The 9290-nt window shown below is 38.8% G+C and overlaps 1 non-coding gene across 1 annotated transcript; it reads left to right on the plus strand.

The window, feature by feature from the left end:
• Positions 1 to 7258: 7258 nt before the first annotated feature.
• Positions 7259 to 7331, plus strand: Trnay-gua (transfer RNA tyrosine (anticodon GUA)). Its single transcript has one exon. It is a non-coding gene; the product is annotated as a tRNA-Tyr (tRNA).
• Positions 7332 to 9290: the final 1959 nt, after the last annotated feature.

The following is a 9290-nucleotide window of genomic DNA, read 5'->3' on the forward strand; positions in this document are numbered from 1 at the left end:
CGTGTGCTTTACCAACCCTACTGGGTACGATAAACTGTATTCGTGCCAATATTGGACTAACATATGCCAATGATTAAGACAATTCTGATATAATATACTCTGCGTGGCTCTACTTCTGTTATTTGATGTAGTAATCATAAAATCACACATCTCTACTTCCTTTCAGTACATTAACTTTGGATCAATCTTTTGCTCCTCATTGATTACTTGTTTCATTATCTTGCATCAGCTTTTTCCTATTTTCGTATTTGGAACACTTATTCAAGACCCGGTGAGGGGCAAGCCACAACAACCATTGACAAAACTAGATGCCCAACAGAGCCTCACCATGAAGACAGCCGACCTTGAACCAAGTCAACTGGCTAACGGGACGTTAAACAGTCAAAGAAAACGACATGTGGAGTACCTCCTATCAGAGATTTGCCCACACTTTTCTAAACATATAAAAATAACAAACCAGGGTTGTTTGGCGGGAAAGCATTTTTGCCCAAAATACAATATTACAGAAGCTCTATGCAAAAGGATCAGCTTTGGCTGTCTAAGAAGTATATTGACTTCGAACCTGGCAAAGTGTCAGGAGCATTTTAAGACTGTAACTAGAGTGACGCCTTCTGGTCTTATCGACATTAAGTATGTAAAAAACTGCAAATGTTTTTAGGGACAGATATCATACTGTTTGACAGATCGGAAAATGGTTTGTAATAGTTTTTATTTAAAAAGTACTTAGTCTATATTTATTTTGAATGGGGATAAGTTTCTGTTTTTTAGATAACACCGAACGCTAAAATGCTATGTTTTATAGGTGTATTATAAAAGGCAATTAGTAAGGAGGCCGTAAGAAGAAACTGTAAGGTGTGAAAGAAGTTATTAAAATCTGAGTGTCATTATACATTATGAAGAGCCATTTTGATCAAGTTGAAGACGTTCTAAAGCATTTCACTTTTTGGATGAAAAACGGACAATTGTCGTCCTGGTGTTTTTGTGTCGTTTATTGGCAGGGTTAAATCAGTATACGATCCGCCGAATTCAAAGGCCTACTTGAAAGTAGACTTAACTGATTAGAGTGTAATGTGAAGTGCTAGTCTTGTATCCCATATGAACCATGTGAGCGTTAGCCCTACTAATGAAAATGAGCCCACACAAGGACAGATAGAAACGCTCACCAGGGTGGGAATTGAACCCACGACCTTCGGGTTAGATCACCGTCGCTCTACTGACTGAGCTACAAAGTCGGACGGGAGCAGGCCCTTGGTAGCCTGGGTGGCCTGGGTAGAAAGGTTTTGCATAAAAAAACAGATTTTTTTATGTTTTGGCTCGGCAAAAAAAGAAATAGATAATAATAATAATGGTGTGCCTTCGCCATGTACGAGCAATTTTTGCGCGATATGAAAATTAATTGAAGGGTTACAAAATGTATGCCCATTTCTGGCTTGATGGTTTGTCGTCTGATACTGTCCTTGTTTGAAAGATCGTCTTTTAAGTTTTGCTTCTCGGCCAAATATGCATCTCTCAGCCTCGATAATTATCAGGTGCCCAGATCGAAGCGAAACCAGTCATACGCCCACCAAGAGCAGAACCAGTTCATTTAGAAACAAGTTTAACAAGGAGCTTGGCAGCATGGTAGACTTAAAGTAATCAGGCCTGTCAACGAGCCCACAGAGCGTGTAGACAGCCCAGTGCTCAACGAAACCACGCCCAGACCATCGACAAAATTATAAATCAACTGAATGTCGCAAAGTTCGTTAGCATAGCAGACGACAAGAAAGTATATTGTTAGGTTCCGCTGGGTCATGAGAGCTCCCTCCTCCATTCGGGAAAAAAAAAATCGTTTTACGAGACTTTCTTTTGAACTAGTGGCATCACAAGACGATTCTTCGAAAATCAACTAGACTCTTCCCTACAAGGATTTGACGCAGTGACAGGGACAGCAGACGACATCGAGATCGATACGGTGCAACAGAGGAGCAACACGAGCGTAATATGATAAACCTAGAGAACAAGAGGACAAGAGAGAAGAGAGAACATTGTATCGTATTCCACAAAGACAAAATACAACTGAAACGTAAAGAAGTGAGCGTCTATGGACACTCATAGACAGCGGACGGTGTCAATCCAGATACAAAGAAAGTGTCAGCGATACTTGACATGGAGTCATCATGAAGCATCAATGACCTTCAAAGTTCCCTCGGTTTAGTAAATTACCAGATATTCAAGCAAATTAGCAACAATAACGACACCCCTACGAGACCTAAGAAAGAAATAAACTGCCTACGTATGGGCTCATCAGCACGACAGAGCATTCCAAGCAGTCAAAGAAGAACTGTGTTTAGCACTTGCACTCAGATACTTTATAATTCAAAACAATACAATACAATGCATACTTAATTGACCGCTCCCCATTGGGGCTTTTTAGGGCCAATGAAACACCGTTAACGAAACGACGGAACAGTACAACAACAACTGTTAGGAATCTTAACTGGCCGGAGGTAAACCAGCTGGTTATTTAGAAGTGCAGCTGACAAGTTGAACCAGGGACTACCTATAACAAATTGAACGAGTGGTCAGATTAGATCTTGAACCCGAAGTCTCCAGATCTCACGGCAAGCACCCTAACCACTGGGCCACAGTGCCGCCTGCAAACGTATTGTGACAAACATTTTGAAACTACAATCCAACTTCATACCTCACAAAGAGGCCTCTGAGCGGTTCTCCTACAAAATGATCAACCGGAAGGAATTTGCGCTTGTGTCTGCAATTTGATACAAGCTCATTTCGTTTGTTAAGTGTCACCATGTCCGGTTTTCATAAAATAAATTTTTCAGTATTACACAGGTAACATCCTTTTGTTAGATTGTTATAGCATTTAGCCTTGCCTAGAATTTTCCAGGAGATCGCGAAGTCTCTCTTTTGGTATTTTAGTTGCCATAAGTGCCTGCTGAGTTCAGTGTCATTTATTTTGCTTTATGTTTGAAGGACATTTGGTTATTTCGAAATTACCATATATAAACGACTGGAAAAGTCGTGGCTAGGAAAAAGTGCTCACTCGTTGATCAACAAAAAAGTGGACCTCCGCATCCTGTAGGAGTGTGGGGGGGGGGGGGGGGGAAACCGTCGCTTTACGCACATTTTTTTTTCGTACTCCCCTAACAACAAAAAAAAAAAAAAAAAACTGAGAAAAGAAAAGGAAAAAATTAATTGCGAAATAGTTACGTTTCCGTTCACTTTACCTCAAAAATGCCTGGAGTATTGAAGATGCATACGAAAAGGTAACGTCGATTTTCAAGACGTCGGTAATACTGGTGTAAGTAAATGCTGCAAGGGCTGGTTTTCACCGCTAAAAACCAGCACAAAACGCAAGCTCATTATAATCTTGACAATTAGCGCCTTTTTTTTAAAAAAAGAGACACAAAGTTAATGCGTCACTTGTGCTTGTACTTGTGCTTGCGCATGCCTAGCTGTGAAAGATCATGAATAAACGAAGAATGTCGTTAAGAAGTGTACAGGAAAACAAAAAGGGACTAACAACATGTTAAACCTTTTTCTTTATTTGCTGTGTGTTTAGTTTACATGTCCTTTTTATATTCATCAGAAAATAGAACTGAATACTTTAATTAGTTACATTCAATTCAGAATAAGTATCTCCTGATAATAAAAACGCATGAAACAAAATTATTTTTTTTAATATCTTGCACATCAACAAGCAACGTTTATGTTGATATCTTTTATGTGATATCTTTTGTTACAGGTTCACTTTTCTTTACGTATCCGTATTTCAGTATACTGCCAAGGCAAGCAAAGCTCCTGCCACGACATTGGACCTCGTATAACTGGGTAAAAAAGCCACTTATCCACACATCCAGGTGTCAATCTTGGTCATGAAGCTATTGGACAGCCTGTAAAAGATTGTGTGTTACAAAGATCTTCTCTGTTGCTTCTACTGTTTGACGTTGCGTTCATTGGTTGATCTACTTCAACTTCCACGTTCTCAAAAATGCCAAATTTCTTATCCAGATCTTGCGACTGGGAGGTTTGCCCAGGCAATTTTTGAGTAAAAAAGGGACAAACACCAGCTGAAATAAAAGTATTTGTAAGTAAACAAACCATCAACTTTACACAATCAGTTGTTCACGTTTTTCTGCCGATGTATATCATTAGTTTCAATTATTTGGATGCAACTTTTCCTATCTTAGCACTGTCTCTTACCATGGACCAAATTCTAAACTTCATTTTATTTCTAGACTCTCGGCGAATCAGTGTATAGTCAGAGCCGCGCCTTTTTTGCAAATCTCTTCTTCGTATGCTGGACAAGGTTATACTTTATCAAGTATACTTTGGTCCTTTTATAACTATAATCAGTGAAGCCATTTCCTTTTTTTCTTTTTTTTCTTCTTTTTGAACTATCTACTTTTGATTAAAATTAGGGATTTTGCTTTAGTTGCAATCACCGATTCAGTGGAGGTGGCCTAATATGAAATCCATTCCATTTTGGGAGTTAACTTCGGATCCGTTACATCATCATTTTCCATCCCACATGCAAAGTACGTATTTTGGACTCTAGTTCCTTTTCTTTAAACAAAACATTTTGCTTTTACAATGAGAGAATTGTCTTTAGCTGCAAGCACAGATTCAGTGGAAATGGACTCTTCACAGCGATTCCATTTTGGAAGTTAAATTTGGTAAGTTACATCTTTTTTTTCCCGCATCCGTTATGCAAAGTACGTATTTTCAAATCTAGTAGAATTAAGCACTGAGTTTCATAATATATACCCAACAAGTATAAAAATTTAGTAAGAGTGAGATTGCTGAGCCAATCGAACGTCGCATCCACAACACAGGACATGCAATTATTAATGCATTTCTTTCCATTTCTATTATTACTCGGACTGTGAGAAATCGATGAGTCAAAATTTAAAGCTTATTGCTGAAGACACGCCCTGTGGTTTAAGTTTTTTTATACGCAGAACATAATCCGTTCTGTTTTCCCAAGAAAAGAATTAACACCTTGAATTTTTGTCTTGGAACTTAATCCAGTTCCCTCCCGGGGAAATGGGACTTGCAAAATCCGTTCTCAAGGAAATACACTTATGAACCACTCAGATATGTAAGTAATTAGATCGGCAAGCCCAATTTTGATATCCAACATGAAGTTGCTTCTTAAGGTCAGGGTAAATGCAGCAGTTTATCCTTACTGGAGGATCAGCATTTCATGAACACTTTGTGACGTTGTCGGCTGTATTCTTAGACATGAGTAACGTTGGGGAGAAGAGCAAGGTGACGCAACGTGACACTTATTGAAATCCGTTTGCATCAAATTACCATCATTTTCAACGAATCGTTCATTGAAGAAACTTCTCGGCTCTGATAATTGTCTTCACCAATGAATGAGTTACAGTATGCTACGTCCAAATTTGAAGGTACTTGGAAAGGAGTCTCATTTAATAACACATGATTCCACACATGATTCCAAAAGAGCATGTAGAATGGCAAGAAATGCACTTAAGGGAAGGGAGAGTAAAAACAATTGAACCCCACTCCGTGCACTTTCCTACGGACTATTCCCGTGGACTGCTCCACTGACTTCCCAATGATGAGGTATTGACTTAACACTGACTTCTGAGGAAGTCAAAAGCACTGAATTTCTAAATTTATTAACTTTAACCAATTGTGATAAAACTAGTCGAAAGACAGCAGGCTTTAATAGACAATGCGCTTCAGCGTATTTACAACGAACCGTTGATATCGATTTTGATGAAGGAAGTACATGTACCCAAACAAATTTGTTTGGAGAGATCCACTGAAAATCTAGCCCTCTTGTAGAAATGGGAAGATCATGCCAGTCCGGACTTACCAAAGCGTACAGTACAGGGCTCTCCACAATATTAGTGCGCTCAGTGACTTATTGCAGTCTTGCCTCAAATCTGGTATTTCCGTTCTTAAATTCACGGGAACGATTGAAATTAAGCCTTGTAGTTGTTATCAAAACCAACACGCGTCCTCTTTTATGATCAGTATACGGAGTTCCCGCGCTTTCGTGAGAGTCAAATTACCTCGAAGCAAGTTATACTGAAGTATTGGGTAGTAGCTATCTTCATAAGCAAGAGGAGGACTGGTATGGAAGTGTTATGTGTTAGTTGTAGTGGTCCAGTCTGGTCGTTAAATTCACCATAGTAGTCGTTGCGAAGATTCCTTAACATGATTGACTGGGTATGTTCACTAGCTTGGTTGAAATACCGAAGTCTAACTAGCATCAATCTTATCTAGCTCAAGTGTTGTAGGCGTTCGGGTCGGTAGAGTTGGCCCAGCATCACCATACGTTTTTTTAGCAAGAAAGATATCTTTAGTTTTCTCTTTACCGCCAGAGGAGTTGAATATCTATACAAGTTGTTTGTAACAAGTATCCCAGTAGCTTATAACTTGTTGTTACAGGTTACGGCTTGGACAAGATTATATTGCAGTTGGTGTGAAGGGAATAAATCAATAAATCAAGTATATAATTGCATTTATTTCGAGATCAAGCCCGTAAGGTAGTCCTTTCGGAATTTCCTCGTTAATCTTTAATCGGTATACTTCTAAAATAGTAAAAACTGTACTAGAAGTTTAAGATAATAAAACTTAAGTAAATGTATAAATTAATAAAGTAAAATCTACACAGTAAAGAACATCCACATTAAGCGATAATGGCTTTAAAATTAAAGCACTTAGTGATTCAGGAATTACAGATATAGGCAAACTGTTCCAAGTCTTTCTGGCACTAGCATAAAAAGAAAATTTATACGTATCATTTGATGTTAAAAGTTGGTGAAAAGGTGCAGAGTCGCGACGGCGTGAAGCTCTTGTATTTTGGTACATCTCAGCTGGAAGAGAGATATCAAGTGAAGCTATGATCGTCGCAGTTATGAACGCAATTTTTACAATTGCGTAAAGAAGCCTGAAAAATTTAGGACTTAAACGGGGTTTGAACCCGTGACCTCGCGATTCCGGTGCGACGCTCTAACCAACTGAGCTATGAAGCCACTGACTTTGGGAGCTGGTCATTTGTGGGTTCTAATATTACTGTTAGGAATGAATCAATAATGAAATGGTGTATGAAATGAATCATATATGAACTGCAAAAATTGCGTTCATAACAGCGAAGATCATAGCTTCATTGATTTCATATCCGCAGTTCATATATGATTCCTTTTATATACCATTTCATCATTGATTCATTCCTTACGGGACCATTAGAACCCACAAATGACCAGGTCCCAACGTCAGTGGCTTCATAGCTCAGTTGTTTAGAGCATCGCACCGTAATTGCGAGGTCACGGGTTCAAACCCCGATGAAGTCCTTAATTTTTCAGGCTTCTCTACGCAATTGTCAAAATTGCGTTCATAACTGCGAAGGTCATAGCTTCACTTGATTTCATATCCGCAGTTCATATATGATTCATTTTTCATATACCATTTCATAATGATGACAAATCCTTGACAAACCTGCGATGTTCCAACGAGTCCCAACCCGGTACATCAATCATTGGAGAGACATGGCTAAAACGGAAATAATCATCGAAGACAAATCTAACCGCACAACGTTGGATTATCTCTATATCAATATTGCAGTGGATGTAGGGATTCCATACTTTGCTAGAATACTCCAATTTAGGGCTTACAAGGATAACATATGTGTCACTCTTGACCTCCGGAGAACAGCCATATAAGATTCGTCAGAGAAGACCAAGAGTTGAGTTCCAGCATAGCCTCTCTCCGTGGAGAGGCTATGGTTCCAGGAAGGTAACTACGTCTCTGTACACAACATATGCACAGTCATCCTCAAACAGGCGTAAACTACATTGAATAGAAGACGATATCTCATTTATAAATTAAAAGAATAATAAACCGCTTCACGACACCTCTTGTTTACTTTTAAGAGTCGCTCGCCGTTACAGTAAAATATCATCTCGTTGCCTCAACAAGAAATGATTAAATTGTCTATGAACTAGAACCATTAGCTGCGAGTCTTAACAAGATCGACGGACCAAGAAGTCGAATATAATAAAAAAGGACATTAATTGAAGAGAACGCAAATCCGCAACTATGCCAAAAATTCGAAGGAGCATCTTCCGGGAGAATTGAAAAGAAAACCTAATGAAAAGGGAAAGGATTATAAAAGGACATTATAAGAAACCAACCGGAAAGGATGCGGCAATAAACGGCTCACAACATCTCTTTTTCACCCTTGAGAGTCCCCTGAGTTCCGCGCCGTTAAAGGGTGGTTTAGCGAGAATGACGACGACTATGACAACGCCACAAACCGATGGGTTTAAATAAAACAGTAAATAAACTAAAACAAAGGCTTTCCATGCCCAGTAAGAGCGTTTTACATTTTGGCAATTTTTTTGACAAAGCCATTTTTTTTTTTCGGAAAGATGTCTTGTTTTTGGTTTTTTCGTTTTGCCTGTTTTCTAAGTTGTTGTCTCAACAAATGTTAATCGCCAGCATTTTATAATATCATGAGCTAATTGTAGGATCTTAAATTGCTTTTCATAACCAAAATCTCTCGGAACCTTTTGGAAACGGTCCAGCAGTATCCTGAACTTAATCTGAGAGGAGAGGCAAAGTGTGCTACCGAGAAGATTCAACTCTTGTTTAATTGAGAATCTCCAATGATAAATGCTCATGAATGGCGAGCCCTGTGTTCTTCGTCTCCTCTACTATCGAAAGCCATCCCACTTATAAAGAATAATCCTCGTTTTGTATGTCTCTTAAGAACCAAGCCCGGAAACCATTTCGAACCTCTTGTAAGCGTTTCTGTAGATACAATGACAGTCAGTCAACAGCGAAGAGATAGTTTAAAGTCACATTTTTTATTGTAATGGACCAACCAGAGCCATGTTGGCTTTCGAAGAAAGGGTTCTTTTGTTCAAGTGGATCGTTCAAAAACAATGAATGTAAACAGATATTTTTCCTATCTTCTGCCATAGTAGTGCCCTAGACTTTAGAGCTTTTTGGAGACAGATTAGGCGCTGCAACATGACGAGAGATTTAATTAATACCTTTGGCAATTTGTTAATTGACCGCGTTTGACCACCTTAAGTTGTTGTGCTGTTTTTGCCTCCCACTCCATCATGCCTTAGTTTATTTTTGTTTCTTTTCTTTTCTTTTTGCACACAGACGAAGGCCAATAAAATAACGTTGACTACCGCCATAGATAAACGGCCCATAATCCGTCAATCAAAGCCAAGAGATAAGAGCACGATTTGGTTTCATTTTCAAAATTTCCAAATCTAAGTAAACCATCACTTTGATTC

Source organism: Montipora capricornis, chromosome 2, assembly GCF_036669925.1.
Source record: "Montipora capricornis isolate CH-2021 chromosome 2, ASM3666992v2, whole genome shotgun sequence".
In the NCBI taxonomy this organism is placed as follows: Eukaryota; Metazoa; Cnidaria; class Anthozoa; order Scleractinia; family Acroporidae; genus Montipora; species Montipora capricornis.